We start from the raw sequence: 26,101 nt of genomic DNA on the forward strand, positions 1-26,101 counted from the left end.
AATACAAAATTGAAAAATATGATTATTTTTATTTTTATTTTTTGTTTTTGTTATAAAATATATCTCTTTCTTTTATTCTTCTTATACTCGACTCGATCTCATACCGGAGACATCTCGGCACGATATTATACGTAAGAATATCTTAACACTATAATCATTTCGGTAAAGCAACGAGTATCTTGCTGATAGCTAGTTATCGTTCGTAGATAACTCCAAGGCACGTTGTTTTTTTTTTTTTTTATCTTTCTCTTTCTCTTTCTCTTTCTCTTCTTTTTTTTTATTTTACAAAAGGTTTCGGTTTCTTTGCAAAGTTTAAATTTTCTCACGTCGTCTAAGAGAATCTAACCTCGGAAGGTAGGTGGTGATGATGGTGATGGTGATGGTGATGGTGATGACCTGTCCCGTTCCCTTCGTCCCCCTTCCCACTTCCCTTCCCTTCCCTTCCCTTCTCCCTTTACCCTCCCCCTTTCTATATTCCCTTCTACGTTATTGTCATCCTTCCTTGTCGTCGACTTGTCGAGTTAGTTGTTGTCCCTCGTTTTGTCGTTACGTCACGAACGAACAGCAAACAGCAATGTTCTTACCTGTAAGAAAAAAAAAAAAAGAAAGAAAAAAAAAAGAACTTTCGTTTTGCGGGAGACACGATTATGCAAAACATCAGTGGAACACCTAACGATATGCAGGAATGTGTTTATAGAATCGCTTTCGTAGACAATGCGACGAGAATCAGGAATCGGTGCTGAGGTTTTTTTTCTTTTTTTGTTTTTTTTTTTTTAACTGGTTAAAAAGAAACACACTTCTCTTACCTGGTGTTTTCGTATGTATATAAGTATATTTATTTTATTTAAAATAAAATATTGTATTTTATTTTATTTTCTTTTACAAACAAGTTATACTAGGAAACTTCAAAATTCGTTAACACAATTATTTCGTATAATTTAAAAAAAAAAAGGTTTTGAATTAAAGAATTCACCCCCTCCCCCACCCCATTCTAAGGAAGTTTTTACTTGAAAAATTAAATAAATAAATAAAATAAGAATGAAATAAAAGATACGTCATCCTACTATCTCTTTTTATTATGAAAGTTGTTCGAAGGAAGATATTCCAAGACGGGCGTATCGCGTTCCTTCCTGAAGGACGAGGAGGAGTCTGAAACAAAGGGGTCCCAGATGGTCTTGGAACCAACCATCTTCCTGGTTGTAATTTAAAGCGAGAAAGAAACCCACAACACAACAAAACAAAACACAATAACGCTTTCTTCCTCACTCACTCACTCACTCATTTACTCATTCACTCACACGTTGGCCCCCTTTTCGTGGATAATTTCGGCCCTCCCCTTAGGCCATACTTTCACACAAACACAAACACACATACATATATACAACATAGAAATACATAAATACCTATAAGGTTATATACAATACATGGTTCATAAAACTATACACATACATATAATGATTTGAAACAAAGATTATAAACCATACCATAAAAGTGGTTGGGGTAGGAGTGTGTAGGAGTGTAGAGTAGGGAGTGGAAGGGACACCAGGGTTACACAAAGTGCAATTTTAGGTGTTTTTATTTTTTTTATTTTTAAATTATAATAAACATAGCGTTCAATAATAAATAAATAAATAAACTTAAATGTGTTACTATACCCCCTATATACACCTATATACACATATACATTGAGAACTTAATGTATTTAGACTGTTATCTTTATCTTTTTTATCTTAATCTTCTTCTTTAGGGTTCATTTGAACTAATCCAACCTTTTTCGATATACTCGGCCGACTTTGTGGCTCCTTAGAAAATAAGATACACAGAAAACGGATGTTGGAAGTTGGTAGGTAGGGCTGGTTGATGTTGCTGCTGCTACTGCTGTTACTGCTACTGCTACTGAACTGCTACTGCTACTGCTATAACTGCTGATGCTGATGCATCGAAAGTATATTTTCATTCTAACTCTTTTCTTTTCTTTTCTTTTTTTCTTTCTCCCTTTTTCACAGACTCTCCCCCATTTTTGAGAAAGATAAAGAACAAGTTATATCGGGGCTGCTTTCTAACTTTTAATGGATATTCTCAGAAATATCTTTTAGATTTTGCTTTCTTTTTGTTCTTTTTTTTTGTTTTTTTACAAAAACGAAAGATACCAAAAAAAAAAACAAACATGAGAAATAAATAAAGAATGAAGAAAGGAAGTAAAGGTTAATAAACTTCAACAAATTTGTCTTGAATTTAACGCGTTGTGACACGTCAGTCATAAATGACTGACACTGAATTTCACGTTTAGGCCGCGTCAGTCACATGTGTCTGACAAGAAAATTCACGTTTAGGCCGCGTCAGTCACATGTGTCTGACAAGAAAATTCATGTTTAGGCCGCGTCAGTCACAAATGACTGACACTAAATTTCACGTTTAGGTTACGTCAGTCACAAGTGACTGACACTGAACTTGACTGAGGTTGAACTTTAGACGCCGTGGCCTGACGTTAAACTTTTTGTTTTGCCATGCGTGGCCTGACGATGATTTCCGTAAGAATTCGTGTGGCGCAGAACGTGGTGTTAATCTGTTTTTTTTTTTTTTTTTGAGAATACTTTATCTAATATCTTTTTTATTTTATTTTTTGTAAAAAATATTTCAACATACCTAAATGCATAACATACAATCATACATCATTATTATTAATATTGTTATTATTATTACCTGTAGGATTTGTAGTATCTTGTTTTAGTTAATCCTTTGTCCCAAAGCAAATCAAAGCAAAGCAAAGAATATACGAAGGACTACAAAATCAGAGGGTTTCCTACGTGCAAAATAAAAAACTAAAAAAAAAAGAAAGAAAGAAAAGGAAGAAGAAGAAGAAGAAGAAGAGGCAGACGAAAAGAAAAAAAGAAAAAAAAATAAAAAGAAATGTTCTCGTTTTGCGAAGAAAAAGATTCAAAGGCGCAGCCCTGTTGATGATGATCCGCGGGGCCCACAATCTTTAACAAAAGGGCTGGATGGTAGAAAAAGGGCTTGTACGCGAGTGTGTTGGATTATCCGTCGTCGTCGTCCCCTACCCCCCCCCCTCCCCCGCAAACCCTCTTTCCAAAGATAATGATCTCTAGGGGGCTTGGAAAGGATCTTGTGAATATATATTAAATGCTCCTCCTTTTTTCGTTCGCGTTTCGTAATGGTGGGTTTCGTTCGCGAGTTGGGAGGCCGACAAATAGACAGAGATATAACACAAAAAAAAAAAAAAATTATATGTGTCTATACGTGTGTGTGTGTGTGGCTGTGTGTATATCTTAACGTTGTGTTAGAAAGAAATAGATGAAAATAAAAAAAAAAAACAATATAAAACAAAAGTTTAGACAGTCGTCGGAACACGGGAAGCTGTTAGCCTAAACGTTTGCCAGGTCCCGTTTCCGTGATGCCTGTTGCTGTTGCTGTTGCTGATGCTGATGCTGATGCTGATGCTGATGCTGTTGATCATGATCATGATGATGATGATAATGATAATGATAATACTTCTGTAGCTGCTGCTACTGGAGCTGCTGCTACTGGAGCTGCTGCTACTGGGGCTGCTGTTGTTGATGGTGATGGTGGTACTGGTACTGGTACTGGTGAATATGGGTTCCTGTGAGTTGTAGGATGGGAAAGAAAAAACATTTTTAATTACTTTGTGGTGAGATAAATTACAGATGGTAGATTGAAATGATCTAAGATAAGAAATATACTTGAATTGTTAAGAAAATCTTGTAAACAACCAACGTGTTCTTTTTTCTTTTTTTTTGGTTGACAAATTCAAAAAAATTCAATCGAAATTCTAGATACTCGTTCTGGTTTTTTTTTTTTTTATATATATATATATATTTAGAATTATCAAAGTTTATTTATTTTTGATTAGATTGTAGTTTTTTTCTGATGACTAATTCAATCGAAATGGTAGAATACGTTCTGGTTTTGTTTTGAAAAAAAAAAAAGATCCTTTATGTAGTTTAGGGGGTTTGAGTAAACGGGAGATGAAATTTAAGAACAGTAAGATTCGAAAAAATAAATAAAAAATTTCGATATACTTTTGATAAGATTAAAATGAAAATAAAAAGGATTCAAATTCAAAGATAATTCTTTAGAATGATTGGACTGTATCGAGTAATGGTGGTTTGAGGGGTTGAATAAAGGGGGATGAAATGTAAGTACAGTTACATTCCAAGAAATAAATAAAAAGTTTTGTTAATACACTTTTGATAAGATAACAAAATGAACAAAAAGAAATTGAAATTCAAAGAAAATTCTTTAGAATGGTTGGGTTGTATCGATAGTATCAGCAGCACCATTCAACTACGAGTATAATAATCGATAACCCCCTGAAGGATCAATAGAGCAAAGGTTTTTTTTCGACCTTGATGTTTTATTCGTTCCTTTCCAGACGACCATTTAATCTGAAAAGCAAAAGTGCGGCTCGTCTGCACTATTATTAGTTGGAACACAGTAAAAGATAAAAGGTATCTCGTTTTTTATCTTGCTACCGGGGTTTCTTATGGGGTTTTTTAAGAGGAGAGGGATATTTAGAAAACTTTTCGGCAAGTTACCTTGTCTATAGGAGAGTTTAGTATAGGAGAGTAGTTTCAATCGCTGGAGGATACAGGAAAAGAAAGTGGAGAGGAGAGGAGAGGGATGAGGGTTAATTTAGAGGTTAGGTGGAATTTGTGAAATGAAACAAACCATAAAATAAAATTTAAAAAAAACGATGAGTTACCAAATAGGAAAGATCAAAAATACAAAAAAAAACATCATAGTCCTCCTAAAGGAATCTATCCAACCAACCCCACCCCAATTCGCATCCCCATTCCATCTCGTTCCTTCATCTTTGGTTAGAAGAATAAGATGAAATAAACATAGAAAACGGTTGGTTGTTCGGCCTCGACCCGAGCAAAGTCGACATCCGTCGAGGTTGTCGAGGTTTCCCACCTTTCCCCTCGTACCTTATTGGCTCTCCACACCCCCCTATCAACCCCCCCAGCCCCCAGTACCTACCATAAGTTCTCTTCGTAATGTTTCGTTGAAGTTTGATGGTTACAGAGTGGGGATTCGGGTATACTCGGTTATCATCGAGAATGAACGAACTAATCCGAGCTTTGGCGGAATTTAACGAACGGGTTAAAGTAGAACCGAAGGAACGTGGAACGAAACAGCTCCCCTCAGTTCCATCACGGCGAGCCGGGACGATAAGTCGTCGTTGCGTTTTCTCGTCTCTGAAAGTTGCCTTTTTTTTTTTTTCGATCAAAACTTCGACGAATTGTTGTACAATTATTACTGTATATCTTTCATGATATCATCAGACATTTTTTTAATTCAGTTTATTTTTTTTTCGATTTGATTTGATTTGATTTTTATTTAGATGTTACTGTAAATTTTGTTTTGGTTTTTTTTTTCTCTTCTGTTTGTCTCGTCGGGATTTTTAATTATTTTCACGAAGACGTTTTGTCGTTCTATCGTAAGAAAAGTTGGTGTTTAAATTTATTTTATACAGTAATATAATTATTTTTGTTTTTTTTTTGTTTTTTGAGTTTCTTCTTTATTATTTTATTTATATATGTATGTGTATATATTTTTGGGGAGAATTTTCTTTAATTTTCTTTTTTCTGTTTAAATTTTGGGTTTAACAGAAAAATTTTGTTGGAAATCAATTGAACTATAAAATAATATAAATATATATATATATATATATATATATATATATATTTGCAAATATATATATATATATATATATATTTTTTTATTATTATTATTATTATTTGTCGAGTGTTAAAATAATTCGTGTGAATAAAAAAAAAAAAAAAAAAAAAAAAATAGGAAAAGCAAAACACCTACGTCGAGATTGAATTTCGGTAAAAGTGATTTGAAGAAAATAAAAACCAACACACCACGTCGTTGTTTACAGAATAACAAATAAAAAAAAAAGACATAATCAATCAATAAGAAAGAAAGAACAAAATAAGGAAGATACTGTAAAAGGGAGAGAACAAATTCAATTTTGAATTTTTTCATCGAGCTGAGACTTCTGGATTACGCGTCAAATTTGTTACGTGCCAAAAAAAGGGGGAAGCTTTACATCACAAGGTAAACACCAAAATTTGATTTAATTGTTTTTACTAGCCTTATGTAATACGTACACGTAATTGATTAATTTTTCAAACCAAAAAATATAAAATAGGAACAGTCATTTTAAATATGAAGAAAAAAAAAAAAAAGAAAGAAATAAAATGAATTAAATGAATTGAAAATTATGTATAATATAAGTTGACGTATGTGTATTACACTGACACATATTGAAATTTAAAATGATTTTTAAGTGGTGGTGGGTAGATTAAATTCATGTGCAATTCTTATTAATAATTATTTAATATATAATTGTCAATATATTATTTATATATTTACAATTATATGTTAAATAATTATTATTGTATTTACAATTACGTATTATATATATAAATAAAATTTTACAAATAATAATACTATAAATTAATATATAATATAATATATATTGTAATATATAATAGTAAAAAAAACATACATACAATTTTACTATTTTATTATTATATTATTATTATTATTATTATTATTAACATTGTCAATGGTTGTTGCATTCATTAAAAATCATACCAAAAAAAAAAAAGATATATAAAATTTCAATTGATATTACATACATTCAAAAATGATAATTTTAGGTAATTTGATAATCTTATTATTATTATTAACATTATCAATGGTTGTTTGATTTGTTAAAAATCATAAAAACAAATATTTCAAATGTCAATTGATCTAAGTTGAAAAGATAATAATTTAAGGTAATTCGATAGTCGAGATAAAAATGTTTGAAACTTGCTGAAAATAGTAAAGGGACCATTCTCTTTAAGCAATTTATGGGAAGGGGAAAAGATATGGGGGAATTTAGGAAAATAAAATAGACAAGAAATTTCGTGTATAAAACTGTCGAGAATATTAGGAAATGTATACTATATATATATATATGTATCTAGTTTCTTAAGATATATACAAGATAATCGTTTATCTAGTTTGAATATGATTTTAAGATTAGATTGTTTCTATATTCAACTGGATTTCAAATCATAGAAAAATCGAATTTTTATTAGACAGAATGAAAATAAAATAGTTAATATGTTCTTCTTATTTTCGTGTGTCTCTATGTGTGTCTCTCTGTAAGTATATGTGTGTGTGTGTGTGTATAGAAACACAAATAGATACATGTGTGTATATTTTCATTTTTTTGTTGTTTGGTTGCCTATGCTGTTTCTGTTTCCTTTTTGGGGTGAAAGCCAATCTCCCACAATAGACAGAAACAAAATTTGGTTTCGAGTGGGTGTCGACGTAGTTCAACGATGATCACAGACCCCATGAGATCCCATAAGAATGACCATTCAAACCCATCTCAAAATTCTTATTTACATTTTTCAAGTGTTTTTTATTTTTTTATTTTTTTTTTTTTTTTTTTTCGTTCTTTTCTGCTAGCTGTCAGAGTATGTGTGTGTGTGTGTGGTTTTACTTTGATATTAAATTATTATTTTATATATGTTTATTGATTTATTTCTAATATTATTATTAATTATTATTTTTATTTATTATTTATTAATATTATTTATCATTATACATCTATTTTTATTTTTTATTTTATTATTAATTTATTTTGTGTTTAATTTGATCTTATTTTAATATTGTTGGCAAGTGTAGCAGCAGCTAGGTTTACAAGTTATATTTTATAAAATTTATTAAATTTGTTTTAATAATGATTTTATAGTATTATATTTTTTTTTTTTTTATTAGTATATTATTAATCTTTACACATTTCTTTTTATTTTTATTATTTTTTTATTTAATATTATTAATTTATTTATACATAATTTGATTATTATAATATTGTTGCCAAACCTTACTAGTTTTCCAAGTTATATTTTACAAAATCTAATAAACGTATTTTAATAATAATAATTTTATAATATTATATATTGATTTATTATATGCACTTGATAATAAAACGTGCACACACACACACACAAATAATATATTTGTTTAAATATTAAATTAAAATATAATATTCTTCTATATCTATATTTCGCATATATTTTATAATTTACAATTTATCAACTGTAACCAATACTTTAAGATTGTAAGTTAACTTTGTTTTTATCATTTGATTTTTATTTAACATACTTTTCCTTTTTTAATTGAAATTTTTATAACAAATCATTGATGTTATATATATTGATGACAAGTGTCACGTGTTCCTTTATTTATGAAATAATCATCAATATTAAATATACTTACTTAAACAACTTGTGATACATCTTACACATATTTTTACATACCATTCATACATACATACATGCATTCATCAACACATGTACATCATTTGTGCAACATTTGTGCATCATTTAAAAAAATATAAAAAAAAAAGAAAAATGTGACATAGTCAAAGGTCGTCACATTATAATGATTGGTCAATAATAATATCATTGTGAGATCATTTCTAAAGATGTAAAACTAGCAATGGTGTTTTTTTTTTTTAGTGTTACTTATTTACTCTCACACGTATCTTTTAGGATATAAATCATTGATCTCTTTGTCAAGAAAGATAGTAAGATCTTTAAATGTATTTTAACGATCGTCAGGAAGGAAAGGTTTACCTCTAGGACAGGTCAACGACTTCTCGTCTTCTTCTTCTTCTTCTCTTTCTCTTTCTCTTTCTCTTTCTTTTTCTCTCGTTTATTCATCGTAAGTTGGTAGTGTGACGATCATCTTTAGACTCGTCTCTTTTATGTGTGTTAGTAATAGATTCTTCAAATCTTTTTTTTTAACTTTAACTTTAACTTTAAACTTGTTGCTTTTTTTTTATTGAAAACATGTACACAACACATCGTTTTAATATTATTTTTGATCTTTAAGTTTAAACTTTCTGGGGGTTTGTTTTTTTTTTTTTTTTTATTATTGAAAACATGTACACGATACATCATTTTAATTTTATTTAATTTTATTTAAGACTAGTAAATAATAATTAAAAAAAAAAAAAATGAGTTAAAGCAAAGTAGGTAGACTTAACATAAAGTGTGTGAGCATGATTCAGAAGATGTTTCGTAGGATACCCCCTTGTAGTCATCGTCTGACTAATCCACAAATAAAACGAAAGGAGAAGTATAATCGCAATGGATTAAAATAAGAAAGAGAGAGAAAGAGAGAGAAAGAGAGAGAGAACTAGTCGGCTTCAATTAAGATCTCTGTCGGAGGACCTGAACGTACAAAAAAATAAAAATAAAATATAAAAAGAAGCAGAACACAGACCGATGTCGAATTGAACGTAGAGAGAGAAAGAGAGGGAGAGATCGATCGATCGAAATCGCGTAATCGGATCTTTACAAATAAAAAAAAAAAAAATAAAAAAAAAAATATCTAATCACGTAACGAATGAATTCGAATTGACATAAGCTTTGATAGCAAAATTGATTATTTTTTTTATTTTTTGTTTGTTTGTTGATCTGATTGATGGAGATTATATTTTATTCAACTTGGAATTTAGTTTATGATAATATTTGATCGAATGGAAATTATTGGCAGAGATTAAATGAATATATATATGTGTGTGTGTGTGTTCCATGTGTGTTTTATATAATTCGTTTTTCTTTTTTCTTTTTTATTATAATACATTTAAATTGACGATAATCTATCCAAACGGAAGTTGAAACTCTCCTTTGCATAGAAGAGAAATGTTAACGAGGAAGTACCGTTGAAAAAGAAAAAATAAAAATGTGGGGGAGGAGGTGGAGGTGAAGGTGGGATGGATGGATCGAAGGTAACGCGTAGAAATGCCCCGTTACAACGTCCCTGCGTAGAATGGCCAAGAGGAACTCTTTATTTCTTTGTATAGCTTTTTTTTTTTTTTTTTTTTGTTCTCAGTTCGATAAATCTTGAAACCTTTAAGTTTAGGTTGTTCGTTGACATCACCCTAATTTTTAAAATAAAAACATTTTTTGCTTATTTTTATTTTTAATAATCTACAGTCTTCTCTTCATCTCATTGTCCATCAGCTATCATCAACTATCTGGTTTGTTTTTTATTTTTTAAAGTGCATTTTATTTTATTTGGTGAATTTGATTAATGTGTTTTGATATGTGTATATTATTTTTATCGTTGTTATTATTATATTAATTATTTTATTATTTTATTTTATATTAATTATTGTAGTATTTTATTATATTGTTTATTTTATTATTTTATTATATATTAATTATTTTAATATTTTAGTGTTTGTGAGTATTTTTTTTTCTATATTTATTATTTTATTATTTTATTTTATATTAATTATTGTAGTATTTTATTATATTGTTTATTTTATTATTTTATTATATTAATTATTTTAATATTTTAGTGTTTGTGAGTATTTTTTTCTATATTTATTATTTTAGTATTTTATTATATTTATTATATTTATTATTTTATTATATTTATATTATTACATTTTAATTCGTGTTATTATTTCAAACGTCATTTGATATTCTAGATTTTATTTTATTATCTGTTATAAAATTTTATTAAGGGTATTGATTATGATCGATACAGAAGGGGAAGGGTAAGATATCATAAGAAAAAAAAAATATATAAATATCACTATGGGAAAATGATAGAAAGAATTCATTCTTAAATAAACGTGATTGGAATTTGTAATAAGGGCGAATTTCTAAATAGAATACTAAATTAGTTATAGAATAAAAAACATTTTATAAATGATACGAAAGAAGTATTTTTGATTTAATTATAAAGAACGTGTTGTAATGGTGAATCGATTTATCGATATATCGATATAAACGTGAAAGGAATAACTTTGTGATGATTTTGCACGAATGATTCGTCAGTCAAAAGATTTTCTGTGTTAAACGTGTAACCACAAATACACACATACACACATTGCATTTATAAAACATACACACATAAAACATACTTGTACACAAGGTCACAGATTTCAATCATACGATAGGTATCCACACACACACACACCCACACACACTCACACATTATAGTACAGTCATAGGACATACGTGTTATAATACTCGTACACAAGGTCACTTTGTTTAATTTTATTTAGAATTTTAAATTAAATGTACGATATTTGCACTGTTCTAAAAATTATTTAGAAGTATATTTGTATATGAACATATATATATGTTTATAAACACGTATGTATTTAATTTAACAACGTAGTTTAGTTATATACGTGCCACTTTCGAAAAGTACGATATAAGTTTCTTTTATACGTATATATATATTGTATGTACTTTGCTTTATCCTTTCTTTCTCTTTTTCTTTTTCTTTTTCTTTTTCTTTTTCTTTCTCTTTCTCTTTTCTTACCTGCGTCAGCAAATCCACGTTGCAACGATTTAATATAATATAATATCGGTGTCGTGTATCGTGAAAGTAAATTCTTCTGACACAAAAAAGAACAAGTTTAAAGAACATAAAATAATTCAATGAAAAAATAAATAATTATTGAAATATTGAAATAATTAATTAAGATTGTGAGTTATAGTTGAGAATAAAGAAAAAAGAACGGATAGTTTTGCATACCTGAGGAAAAATCGAAGATGACACTTATCTGGTATCAAAAGAGCTTTGAATTTTTCTCCCCTTCCGTGTCACGCGATTCAACAGATTTATTTTCTATGGTTTCTATCTGGAATCGAAATAATCAATGGAATTTTATAAATTTTAAATTCTTTCAATTTAAATCTTAAATTAATGTAATTATTATTTTATATTCCATTTTTGATTTATTTTCAAATCCTTTCGTTATTATGGTCAACAACACAAATTTAACAAATTCGTATTAGTGTTTGTATCAAATACAAGTATAAACAATAAACAATTGAAAACAAATTCGTAGATTTATTGAATTATCATTTTATATTTAATTTTTGAATTTATTTAAAAATCATTTATTTTTTTTTTTTTTAAATGGTCAACACAGAGATTAGTAACGTAAACAAATTCGTAGAAATGTTTCGTGTTAAATGAAAGTATGAGATGAATAAATAATTTCAATGAAAATAAACAATTTAATTAATGATCGTTTAAGTTTATATTAATGTTTAGATTGGTAGTCTAGCAAGGCATGGTATTTCGTTGATCGAAAGTCAACAACGACGAAAAGGAAAGAAGGAAGGAAAGAAATCTCTAACAGGCACATTATGCAATCCGATTACACGATGATGAAACAGGTTACGTTGCGAAGACAAATCTTATTGGTTGGTCAGCTTTTTAATAGTAAAAAAAGAAAGATATTTCACTGGAGAGAGAAAAGAAAACACAGAAAAAAGAAAGAAACAAATTTCTTTTTTTTTTATTTATTTATTTCAACTAGAATTCTTTGAACATTTCTATAAATGTCATAATATGTTAATAGAATGTTTTCAACTGTCATACACTCACACACACCATCATCGTTGTTAACCTTTTACCAATCTATTAAATGCAATTTTTGGGGTTATTTCTAAAAACTAAAATAAATAAAAAAAAGAAAAAATTCCCCAGAACGAAACTCGTACTTCATTCTAGGTGAAAGTAATTTAATGCAATTAGTTTCTTTTTTATTTTATTTTATTTTATATTTTTTTTTTTTTTACGATAGTAGGATGCGTAAAGGTCAAGCGAAAGTTTCAAGTTGAAACTTTGAAAATGTTTCATATATTTTTTTTTTTTTAATTTAAATTTATCAATTTATAAAATAATAATTTTGTCAATTTAATTATTTAAAAAAAAAAAGAAATAATAATTTGAATAATATTTCAATTAATGAAAACATTAATTATTTCTTTGTATTTTTTTTGTAAATATTTTCATTGATATTCGTCATTATCATATTTTGTAATTTTTTCTTTTTTTTGGTTTATTAAATTGAACAATTTGAAAAAGATTAATTTTGTGTCAATTAAATAATTTATAAAAAAATAATTTGACAAATATTTTATTTAAATATATTCTTGATCGAAGTAAAACTTAGGTGAAGTGAAGAAGAAGGGAGAAGGACTAGGATTCTTTAAAGTTAACACATTTACCGTAAAAAAAAGCAAAAATAATTGAAAAAAAAAATGGGAATTGATCACTTGTCCCTCTTTCTATTCAAATTTATCGATCAGTTAGAGAAAGTGACGACGACATGGACGACATGGACGACGATGTTGGGGAAGAAGAAACGTCCTTTGATATTCCGAGTTTAGAAAGTCGATCGTATGCGCCATATCTTCTCATTTTCTTTTTGTATTTTTCTTTTTCCTTTTCTTTTTCTTTTTCTTTCTATGCTCCGAATAATGCATCGTATTTTAAATGCACTCAACGCACAATATTTATTTATTTTTATCTGATATTATAATATTATGGTAGACGACGAATCAGACTAATTGATTAACGGAATTTCCAATTGCAGATCCGTTAATGAAATTTCGTTCTTGATTAATCTAGATAATTGAAATTCCCATCGAATTTCAATTGTATTAGTAGTAGTAGTAGTAGTACAGGTAAATACCAATTACTACTATTAAACCAATTTAACGAGATTTGTTTTCATTCTTGTTTGATATCAAACGTAACACGTTTATCTCTGTTACACGTTGATGACTAACCAAAGACATAAAAAAAAAAAAAAAATAGAAAGAGAAAGAAAGAGAATGTAGATTTTACATTGACGTGAGAAAATAAGTAGCACACAATCGCACAATATAACACACAATATAACACACAATTCTTGCGTTTGCCATTCGTTCGAACGTGTCCATCTTATTTGTTTGTTTTTTTTACCTTATTCCACTTCGAGTCAAATTATATCCACTCGAAAAGGTTTATTTATCCCCCCTGATGGACTATGACGATGACGATGAAGATTGAGTATGACTGTGACGAGACTTATGGTGAAAACTAGAATATTCGTGAAAGCGCGACAACTAAACTGAACGTACTATCCTTTTTTCTTTTTTTTTCTTTTTTTTCATACTCGTGTTGTTAAAGATTTTGTCGAGTTCAATCGTGAAAACAAATAATTCGAAACAAATGATAATATTAATAAAAAGAACATTTGTTGTTTTTTAATAAATAAATAAATAAATAAAGAAAGAAAGATTGTGAGAGAGAAATAAAAAGGATAAAATTGTGAGTAGTTTATTTCTTGTTAAAAAAAAAAAAAGGATGGTTTCTTTTTCATTAATATTTAGAAAGAGAAATAGACCGTAATAATTGTAAGTTCAGGTAAATCGAACACCTACATGTGAATATTTCATTATAATATTCAAGATTTTTTTCTTTTTTGTTAATCTTTTTATTAACGTTTATCATAAAATAGAATTTTATATGAAAGTTTTTTTTTAAACACAATTTTACAAATTTTCTATCACCATAAAATACGATTTATAATTTAAGAATGTGTTCATTGAAAATATACATCGATGTAAATATATATTCGAGCAATCGTAAATTGCAACCTTTTCGATCGATGCATCGAAAAAAAAAAAACATCGATGTATATTTCAAATGAACACATCCCTACTATCATTTTATTACTCTCGTTCAATTGGTTAATTATAGTTGTAATAGTAGAAGTATAATAAATTCTGTTTTATTATGTATAATAATTTATTAGTATACAGTATATGATATCTTCTATAATTATTATGGTGTTTTAAAATAAAAAAAACAAGCCCTTCCTTTTCCTTCAAACCCCCCCCCCTCCTCCCCATCAGGGTCCCTTAAAAAACCATTGAATAAAACAAATTGGATTTCTTATGAAATTCTCGATGAACTTTAAACAAAACACAAAATAAAAAATAAAACACACATGGGAGTGACTCATGTCGTTGTTTGTCTTTTTCTTTGGAAAAAGAAGGAATCAAAAAAATTGGATAGAACAAAACGAAAAATAGAGAAATAGAGATAGGGAGATAGATAATCGTGTATTTACTGCCTACGTGTTTTTAAACACGAGGTCTCAAGTTAAACGTAACATTGACTTTAACATAAATCTATGGTGGCGCCTAGTCTGGAAGACAATAAGCCAAGATCCTGTCATGTTGATCTTCTAAGATTCGCGTAGGACGATGGTACAGGACTAAAACATCACCACACAACCACAACCACAACACAACGTTTTATCGGTTTATCCATTGACTATTCTATTCTCGTCATTCTCCTGCACAATTCAATGTTTTTCTATTTTCTATAATAATTTTATCTATTTTTTCTTTTTTTTTGATATGTATAGAATATATATATATATATGTGTAAGTTTATATGTAGATATGTTACTAAATAGATATATTAATATATATTTTGATGTATATATTAAAATGTAATTGTAGTATAACACAAGTAATAAATAATTAATAGATAAATTGTAAATATTATGGTAAAAATAAGAATATTTATAAAATATTATTCTAATCATATATAGTAAATTAAAATATAGTAAATTAAAATATAGGAAAATCAAATATAGTAAATTAAAATATAGTAAATTAAAATATAGTAAATTAGAATATAGTAAATTAAAATATAGTAAATTAGAATATAGTAAATTAAAATATAGTAAATTAGAATATAGTAAATTAAAATATAGTAAATTAAAATAAAATAAAATAAAATATAGGAAAATAAAATATAGTAAATTAAAATATAGTAAATTAAAATAAAATAAAATAAAATATAGTAACTTAAAATATAATAAAATAAAATAAAATCAAATCAAATCAAATATAAAACAAAACCAAATCAAATCAAATCAAACCAAATCAAACCAAATCAAACCAAATCAAACAAAATAAAACAAAATTAAACAAAATCAAACAAAATAAAAATAAAAATCCTAGATCCTATCAGAATGCAATTCAATTAGAATTTGAAGTAGAAGTTGAAGAGAATGATCGATAAATGCATTTGACTAGTGTGTGTATGTCTCTCTTTGCTTTCCAAGCAAACTCTATCGAATTACAGACACGTATACCTCGTCTATCTATCCTGGATGCACATCGTGTGACTTTCTCCATGAAAGGAGGAGGAGGAGGAGGAGGAGGTGGAGGAGGTGGAGAAACGAGCGATTGCTCGGCTAAGATTCCAAGGTTTCTCGGATGCACCTGACTAAGGTTCCGTGATATATTACGACCCCTTTCTTCGCAGGTATCTTGTTGTATCTCAAGGTCAAGCCTATGGGTGAATTAGTATAGCAATTTGAAGAATATACCGTTGAAATAAAACGATAATTATGATATATGTCATTATGATATTAATATATACATATGTATACATATGTATACATGTATTTATGTAGGATTCTTATGTGAATTATGTTCGGTTTAATCTATGGGATTTGTTTTTTTTTTTTTTTTTTTTTTTAATTTATTCTTAGTATTTCTAGGTTTTTCTTTTTCTAATTTATTCATTTTTATTTTATTTTATTTTATTTTATTTATTATACATTTCAAAAAATAATTTCATTTATTTGTTAATTGCTTTTGTGTGTAAAATGTAAGAAGAAAAAAAATAGAATATATTTTATATACCATTTGTAAATTATTTTTTATTAATTATATCAATCACACACACACACACAATTAGAGTTAAAATAATTTAAATAAAATATTAATCATAAAAATATTTTTGTATATGAAATAAAACGTATGTGTTTTTCAAATCATTATTATACACGTTTTAATAAAATAATTTATTAGGGAAACATTAAAATTTCAGAGAAATTGAAAATATTGGGGGGAAGAAAAATAATTTGTTGAGAAAAAATGACAGAAATACCCAAAGGCAAAGTTCCAAATGACAGAAAGAGGGAAGGAAGGAAGGAAGGAAGGAAGGAAGGAAGGAAGGAAAGGGTGGGTTGCTGGATAGCCTACAGCAGAAATGGCAGACACAGACAGGGTGGAAAGGGTGGTTGTAGAGAAAGAGGGGGCGTTTGAGGGGGTGTTTGAGGGGGAGTATTTCGATCAATAAACTGAGAGGAAACCTCTACTACTACTACTACTACTACTATTACCCTCACGACAACGGTTGTTAGGATGCCATGAACAGTGCATTCCTTCACTGTTTGAACATTCCAATCATTCTTGATAATCTTCTTATTAATACAAATATATTTATCATTTGTAATCATCTTAAGTAATTTGTGTTGACTACATTTTATTTTTATTACAATTTATATAGGTGATAGTATATAAACTAGTATTTAAAAAAAAAATACATAAAATATTTAATATTAAAATAATTAAATAATATAAGCACAAATAACAGATAATTTTTCATGATACATATACCACCACATGATACATACACATACAAATACATGTATTGAACTTTAGTAAAATGGAGTGAATGCACGATGAAAACCTCAAATATCGAATGGCATTCGTGTTCGGGTTTTAAGGTCTGATGGCGACCTTTATTCGACAAACATAACAGTTGTATAGTATTCTACCGGATGTGTAGTTACAATAGGCCACGCAAGGCTGCTTTTCAAACCACCTAAACTATATATACACACATTCACACATACATTCATATATATATATATCTCTTTAGAATTTGTTCTCGTAAAATAGAATGGATGAACTCGTTTGATGCACAACCAAGGAATAGACGATTCGTTAACGTGTTTTAACTAAACTAGAAATAGAAAAATACATTTTTTAACACTATACTAATCTTTACTAAATCCCTCCCACACCATAAAAATATATATATATATATATATATATATATATGAATATATATGTATATTTATTTCAATAATATGTTTCATATAACTTTAACAAGTATATTTCATTATAAATTATTATTATGTCTAGTATAATTTTAGAACTTCCTAGTTTCTTAGTTGTAATATTAATAACAATGATAAATCACTCGTTATTATATATTTATTGTTATTAAGTAGTTTCATTAGTGCGCATAGTTCTTGTTTAAAATGTTGTAATATTTAGTCTAATGTTTGTTTGAAAATTTTCGAGTATAGAAACTCAGGAAAAGTTTCTTATGCGAGATTAGTTTCATGACTATTATTAATGTTTGTGTGTCTAGCACATTTGAGAGAAATATTCTCTCTCTTTTTTTCTCTCTCTCTCTCTTTCTCTCTCTCTTTCTTTCTTTGTAGAATTTTCGAGAAAGCAACAATGTAACTATATAAACGAGAGAGATTTAAATCAGTTTCGTGCAGCTGCCAGCATCAAGCTTTTGTAAGCTTATTTCCGAATGACCTGTTTGAAAATGAAAAAGCAATATTTATTTCTTTTTTTCTTTCTCTCTCTCTCTCTCTCTCTCTTTTTCACAAATAAAAAATTTGGAAAAAATTGACAATAATCTTGTTCATGAAATAAATAAAAAAATGAAACGTTTCATCTCATGTTTTTATATATATATATTGATACTAGGATGTTGTGGTTCTGTTATAATAAAATGTTAATTTAATAAAATTCTAAATTATTTAATAAATAATAACAATAAATAATATAATACTACAATTAGAATGGAATACATTTAATAATAATATAAAAAAAAAAAATTAAAAAAGTAAAGTTGTGTTGTGTTAAAGTTGTGTTGTGTTAAAGTTGTGTTGTGTTAAAGTTGAAATAATTGAATTGAAATACAATGCCATCTATTGACAATTTACAGTACTTAAAGAGTTAAATAATCTGTAAATAATTAAATTCTTATATTAGGAATAAAAAATAATTTTCTAAGTTGAAAAATATCAAACGAAATAAAAAATATTGCAATATGTTCTTAGTATTGAACTTCATTGGGTATCAACACTGTTACACTGAATTTTTATATATAAAAATATATACATATGTGTATGTACTTTTATATTTTTTTATTTTCATTTTTCTATTGGTTAAACAATTATAAATATAATACTGTATTCTAAATTAAAAAAAAATCACACAAAATAAAAAATATTGCATTATGATCCTAGTATTGAACTTCATTGAAGACCAACTGAATGTTTATATATAAAGAAGACTATAGGATTCATATATTAGAATTTATTATAACTTATATAATACAGTATATAATATAATAATAATAATAACATATTAATTGTTAATATTATACCTAAAAAAAACAAAACCATAAAAAGTACAAAAGAAATGAACAAACAAATTAAACTGAATCCCATAACAATTCATTATAATTATTATTATTATTGTTATATCTTACATGAGTGAAAGTAAAAAAAAAATCATCAATTTCATCTTAATCTTCATCATAATCTTCTCTTCCTTTTCTCGACATGGTGAAATAGTGAAGAAAGATAATAATCACTAGACTAAACTAAGAAGAAGAAGAAGAAGATACGTAAAATGATACTACTACTACTACTACTACTACTTAGTATTGCTATTACTAACTCGTTAAAACACGTTCAATGTCAGAGTGTGTACTTACAGTTCCTATAACACTGTTCACAATTAATCCCATCTGTGGGCCAATAAATCGTAGAGTTTGTAGTACTCTTGGGATGTGTCTTTCGTAGAAGAGAGAGAGAGAGAAGTGTCTTCTTAGTTCATCGTCGTCTCGGATGTTGAAAATGATCAAACCCACAGAGATTCAGTTGTCGTCGTCGTCGTCGTCCTACCATCATTCGCACACCACTAACCAACACACTATTGCGAAGGAGGACAGCTGAGAGAAGCGATGCGGAACATGATGTAGTTAACGTGCGTGAAACTTGCCTCCGGTTTGTACCAATTATCAACAATAAGTTGTTATTCTCGCGTAGAAGTGATAGAATTAAAGACAGTTAAGTGTATATGTGTCTCTGTATATATAATATATAAATATATATGTGTGTATGTGAGATAGAAGGATGCTGTTGGACCGGATACATCATTTCTCAGAAATCAGAATAGTGCTACAGTTGCGATTAGAGACTAGTATGCCAATTATATTGGTTTGAAGTTTAAAAAAAAACAAAAATGGGAATCTAAACTTCAGAAGATATATCTACAAAAATTTTTAATATAATTATTATAAAATATATTTTTTTATTATAACTACTACTATTATTACTTAGTAATACTAGTAATATTATAAATATACTAGTATTATACTGCTATTATTTTATCTAACAATTTACAATTGACAAATTTGAAAGATAAACTGCTTGTTAAATTGCAAAACTAACAAAAAAAATATATATATATAAAAAATATCTCTACGAATTATTTATCATAAATATATTATTTTTCAAATAATATTTCTATTTAAGATTAAACGTTGAATTTGAAGGATAATTTATTATAATTAAATAAAACACGATAGCATTAATCCGAAATTCGGTAGTAGTAGTAGTAGTAGTTAGTATAGTATGGTTACAGTATAACCCATAAGTATTTTATCATTAAATCCTGATCTCGATTTTCTCGATTAGGTTACTAGTACCATTACTGTTTTATTTTCAACGTGTCGGTTAGGTAGTAGTCCATTTATCAGCGCACAGTAGCGCAAAGTAATCTAATTGCTGGGGTTGTGCCCGTAGGCGCCCCGGATATTCATCATGGCTGTCCCATGGAATTGCATGAGACAGACGCACTTTTCCGATAATTCGATTACACAGCTTGAAAACTACTTGCCTCGAGCATTTTTCGATACGACATTATTACTGACATTTATAGTCAAACATATTAAAATTGACTAATATTTAAGGATACGTTTTTAAGTAGTAACACCATAGGAACAAAAAAAAAAAAAGAATATTTTCAAAAGGGGGTTGTTTGTTTTTTTTTTTTTTTCATTATTTATGGCATATGAGAAATTAAATAAAAAGTAGTATGTTTCATATTATTAAATAAATTTAAATATATAATATTATAAATATTTTATAATATTGTTTATATTTAACAATTTAATTCAAACTTCTTTAATTTAATTATAATATATATATATATATATTTAATATTCATTTAATAATTTATTTTAATTATAATTTTGCTTAATTATTAATTAACAAATTTACAAACCCTCGCACCCTTTTCAAAGATAAAATTCCTCATCATTTATTTTAAGAATAAATCATTGAGATCACTTTAAAAATAAAAACTAGGATCATTTAATGAGAACAAACCAATTTAAACCAATACGATTATCTAATTAAAAAAAAAAAAAAAAAAAAAAAAAAAAAAAAAACAAAGAACAGATCTAACTTATCTAATCTCTTAATCTATTTAAAGATCTAAAAAAAGGTGTCGAGAATAAAAAATAAACTCGAAAAGGGAACACGAACTATCAAAAGGGGGATGTTTGAAAGGATTCACTGATGAGTCAGAAGGTTCTCGGTTGGACTTTTAAATTCTTTTCTATCTCTGCCAAAAATTCCTGCATTTTCTAGTTGCAAAAAACACTCCATGCACATGTATACGTACACTGATACACGTACATGTACGTTTTATACACACACAACACACACACATGCAAATATAGTTGACTACTAAAATTGGTATGGAGAGAACGAGTGTGGTAATTCACTTATGCAATCTAACCGACAAACGTTTGATCGCGTGTGACAAATACATACACACATGCACACATGTATATACTAACCATACATACTCATACATTCACATATACTCTCTCACACATAAAATGTTAAAAGTCAGAAAGTCGTGTCCTGGTCAGTCCGTCGTTTACCACTGCATTGCGTGCTCTCACTTTGTGTGTCTATCTATGTGTGTATGTGTATATGTGTATGTGTGTGTGTGTGTGTGTTTGTGCATGACCGTTATGCAATCGCGCGAGCACCGACCGAAAGCATGAAAATAAAACTCGGGCGAATGGCCGACTTGCAGTAGCAAGAAGGAAGAGCTCCGTTTGCTCATCTCTTTTTATTTCTTTTTCTTTTTCTTTTTCTTTTTATTTGTTTCTCGTAAAACCGTATTGAATGACATCCCAGGTAAGTTGGTAAAAGAAATGAGAAGATACGTTACACCCGTTAGAAATGATCCAACGATTTATTATTTATCCATTTTATTCGCATAATTGTTATCTTTTCTTTTATTTACATTTTATTTAAAATAAAAAAATATTGACATTGATGGCTATTTTTTTTATTTTTATTTTATTGTAATAACAATTGTATTTGGTTGTTCGTAAAATTTGTGTAGGTGTGTTTTTTATTAATAAAAAAAAAACATAGATTGTTCTTTAAGAATGGAGTAGAAATGTTATTATTGAAATCATTTATGTTTGAACTATCTGCAGGTTGGATAATAGCATACATAATGTTTTATATAAAATAATAATAAAAGAAAGAATAATAATCATTGATTCGTATCGTAGTATATATGAAAAGAAGAACACGTGTGTCTTTTGTAAAGAATTGTGAATAGAACCAGCTGTTGTCATTGGTTTACTATCGTGTATGGTTGTATACGTGAAAGCAGGTGATGATACCACGTGCCTCACGTAATATACAAGTAATTATTAACAAAAAAATATACAAAAAATAAAAAATAATTGAATCTATTTTTTTTTTTAATATATATATATGTAAATCGAATAATTTTAAAATATTAAATACATAATTAAATATATATGTATATAACTAAGAAAGTAGATAGAGATAAGACCACGTGCTTGCAACATATAAAATAATAAATTAAATATAAAAACAAAATCGACTCTATAAAAAATAAAATAAAGAATACTATTATATGTTTATAATATTTAAAAATAAATATACTATATATATTTCAAAATATATAAATTGCATAATTCTAGAATACTAAATACATATTTATATATAACAGAGAAATCAAGTAGATAAGAACACGTGCTTATAATACATAAAATAATAATAAAATATAAAAGAAAAAAAAACTAACTTTATAAAAAATATAATAAAAAATACTTGAATTTATTTTTCAATACACAAATATCACATAATTCTAGAAAACTAAAATACATATGTAAATATACATGCATATAACTCAGAAATTAAATAGATAAAACCACATACTCATGACACATATAATAATAATAATAATAATTAAATATTAAAAAAAGAAAAAACAACTGCATAATATAAAAAAAAAATACTTGAATTTATTTTTCAATATAAATTGATAATAATGTTCTCAAAGAACTTTTCGTATATAAAATACATGAATAAATATATAAATGTGTGAATATATGTAGGATGCATTTACTGACGATGCATCGAGCGTATCATGGTGAAATTCAACGTTAACTACTATAACTACTATAACTACTATTTAACCGTCTCTCACAACCGTTATAGCATCGTTCCACCGTGTCGTTGAAGAAGCACCTACGCGTTTACGCACCTGCACTTTTCTTCCTCTTCTTATTCTTCTTCCTTCCCATGCAATTCTAGAGAGTTGCATTACAGTCTGAATGCATCCAGTCGAATCATATCTATAAGAACAGTAGTATATCATTGAAATTGTACTAGCATTGAAAGAAATGTTTTTTTTATTTTTTTTATTCTTTTTTTTTTATTTCAAGGATATCGATATATCACCACATTATGTTACTTTACTTTTGCTATATCTTTATCTACAAGTCATATTTTTATCAATTATTATGGTTGTAATACCATGACTATTACTTTTCATTTGAATTGTTTTAAATCAATGCAATTATCAGATTGCATTTTTTTTTTGTATGTATGTAATAATATTTCATAATGTAGAAATGATTTTTTGTTTTGTTTGTTTTAATAATCATGATATTAAATGTTGTACATTTTTTTTTTTTGTGGATACAATTTTATTACTTATGGTTGTTGTACATGGTATTACTTTTCATTTGAACTCTTTTAAAATCCAATTCATTTATTATATAAACATTTTATAATATAGAATTGATTTTTTTGTTTTTTGTTTGTTTGAATAATGATGATATTAAATACAACATTCTTTTTTGTAGATACAATTTTATCATTTATGGTTGTTATGCATGGTATTACTTTACTCTATAATAATCTATTTTTAGATTATAATCTGGTTAGGATTGTTCTATGATTTATCGAATAATAAACAAGAATATATTTCTATTGAAATTCTAACATTACCATTGAATTACATTTATGGTATTTGTAAGAATGCATATATGAGTCATTTAATAGTTATGTGAAATATATTTCTATTGTAGAATAATTTTTCATAATTTATAATGATCACCTTATACTATCACATTTTCTTAACTAATACAAGAATGCATTTCTATTTGAATTTTTAATAATGATTAATACCATAGGTCTATGGTATATGTAAGAATGTACATGAGTCATATTGAAAAGTTATGTAAAATACATTTCAATTGTTAATAATTTTAAGTGATTTATAACAATCACTTTGTACTATCATTTTACTAACTATTATGATTATTATTTACATTGGAAATATTACAGATGTAATATTATAATTTATAGATTAATATCTGGTTAAGATTTTCCTAGTGATTTATCAAATAATACAAGAATATGTATATTCCCATTTAAATTTTTAAACACTTATGGTATTTATAAGAATGTACATGTTACTAATGTACTAATGTACATGTACAAACTCTTATGTGAAAAATATATTTTAATCATAAATAATTTTTATCCTGATTTACCAATCACTTTATACCATCATTGTTTTAACTATTATTATTAATATTATTACATTGATAAATATTAGAAATATAATAATCTAATTTATATAGATTAATATCTAGTCAAGATTTATCTATGATTTATCAAATAATACAATCATCATCGTGATAACTGAAATATGTTATTATATGGTGTATTATTTTACCTGGAAAGTCGTCAAAGACATAAGAGGAGTTGTAGGGAAAGAAGGAGGAGGAAGAGGAGGGAGGATGAGGAGGAGGAGGAGGTGGTTTATTTCGCACGAATTTCTATGAGTTTCGCTAAGGGAAAAAACTTTCCCGAAGACCTAATTCCCACGATCCTTAGGAGAGCCTCCTGGTATCTTTACTTATGTGCATCCTGTATATATATATGTATGTATGTATATATACAATGCACTTTACGTTCTACCGTAATGCGTTTTTCTTACACATATGCGTGATTTACACATTCATTTCTTTAAACTCGTATTGAGAATATACGAAGGAAAGGAAAAGGTAAAACCTGCTGCTGCTGCTGCTGCTGTTGCTGTTGCTGCTGTTGCTGTTGCTGCTGTTGCTGAACTCACCAACTTGGTCATGGTGATGGTATATAGTGATGGTTGTGATGGTGGTGTGATGGTCGTGTGATGGTGGTTGTTGGCCACTCCTACGATATTTGCTTCGTAGAAGACGAGAGTAAGGTCGTTTAAGATCGATTTGTAAGTTTTATCTTTTCCTCTTTTTCTCTTTCTCTTTCTCTTTCTCTCTCTATTTCTCTTTCTCTCATTAAAATTCTTCTTTCAATTCTACTGAAAAAAAAAATAATGTAAATTTATTGAATAGGGTTTTTGATAGTCATTTTACAATCAATGCATATTTTGCAATGTGAATTTTTAATCATACAAATAACAAAATAAATATTTTTAATATCATTTTCAAATTATCATAAATTTATTTGAGAATATTATCTCAATTTTTTTATTTATTAATTTTTTGTTTATTCATTTATTTTTTTTTTGTTTTTTTTTTTTGTAATGCAAATATAAATCATACAAATAACAGATAAATATTTTAATATCATTAAACTGTCATAAATCTTGTTAAGAATATTAGCACAATTTTTGTTTTTGTTTTGTATTTATTTATTTATTTCTATTATTTTTATTACAGTCACAAGTAGGACTGTAACACTCACTGCAAATTAATTTGCAATTTATTAGAAACAAGATAAAATAAAAAAAACATTGAACACATACTATCCTAGAAAGTATATATATAATATTACTTGAATATTTTTAAATTACACCCCTCATATGTGAATTTAATATTTGTAATATACAATTTCAGTTAGATTTCTCTCATCTTGATCATCATCATCATTATCATCATCATCATCATCATCATCATAGTTGTCTCTGATTTAAGAAAG

The 26,101-nt window shown here is 27.3% G+C and overlaps 1 protein-coding gene and 1 long non-coding RNA gene across 2 annotated transcripts in view; one reads left to right on the top strand and one right to left on the bottom strand.

Moving 5' to 3' along the window:
- Positions 1–464: 464 nt before the first annotated feature.
- LOC149032862 (uncharacterized) lies at positions 465–19,765 on the bottom strand. The gene is made up of 3 exons (XR_016176242.1): positions 19,480–19,765; positions 11,617–11,722; positions 465–584 (listed from the first exon to the last, which is right to left on the bottom strand). It is a non-coding gene; the product is annotated as an uncharacterized LOC149032862 (long non-coding RNA).
- Positions 5,190–26,101, top strand: part of smash (smallish) — an 86,731-nt gene continuing 65,819 nt past the window's right edge. Inside the window, 2 exon segments of the mRNA XM_015333308.2 lie at positions 5,190–5,488; positions 5,839–6,105. The gene's annotated coding sequence lies outside the window, so the exon portion shown is untranslated.

The sequence above is a fragment of the Polistes dominula genome, unplaced genomic scaffold (assembly GCF_049000335.1).
Source record: "Polistes dominula isolate Pdom_NZ unplaced genomic scaffold, Pdom_raw_medaka contig_26, whole genome shotgun sequence".
Taxonomy (NCBI): domain Eukaryota; kingdom Metazoa; phylum Arthropoda; class Insecta; order Hymenoptera; family Vespidae; genus Polistes; species Polistes dominula.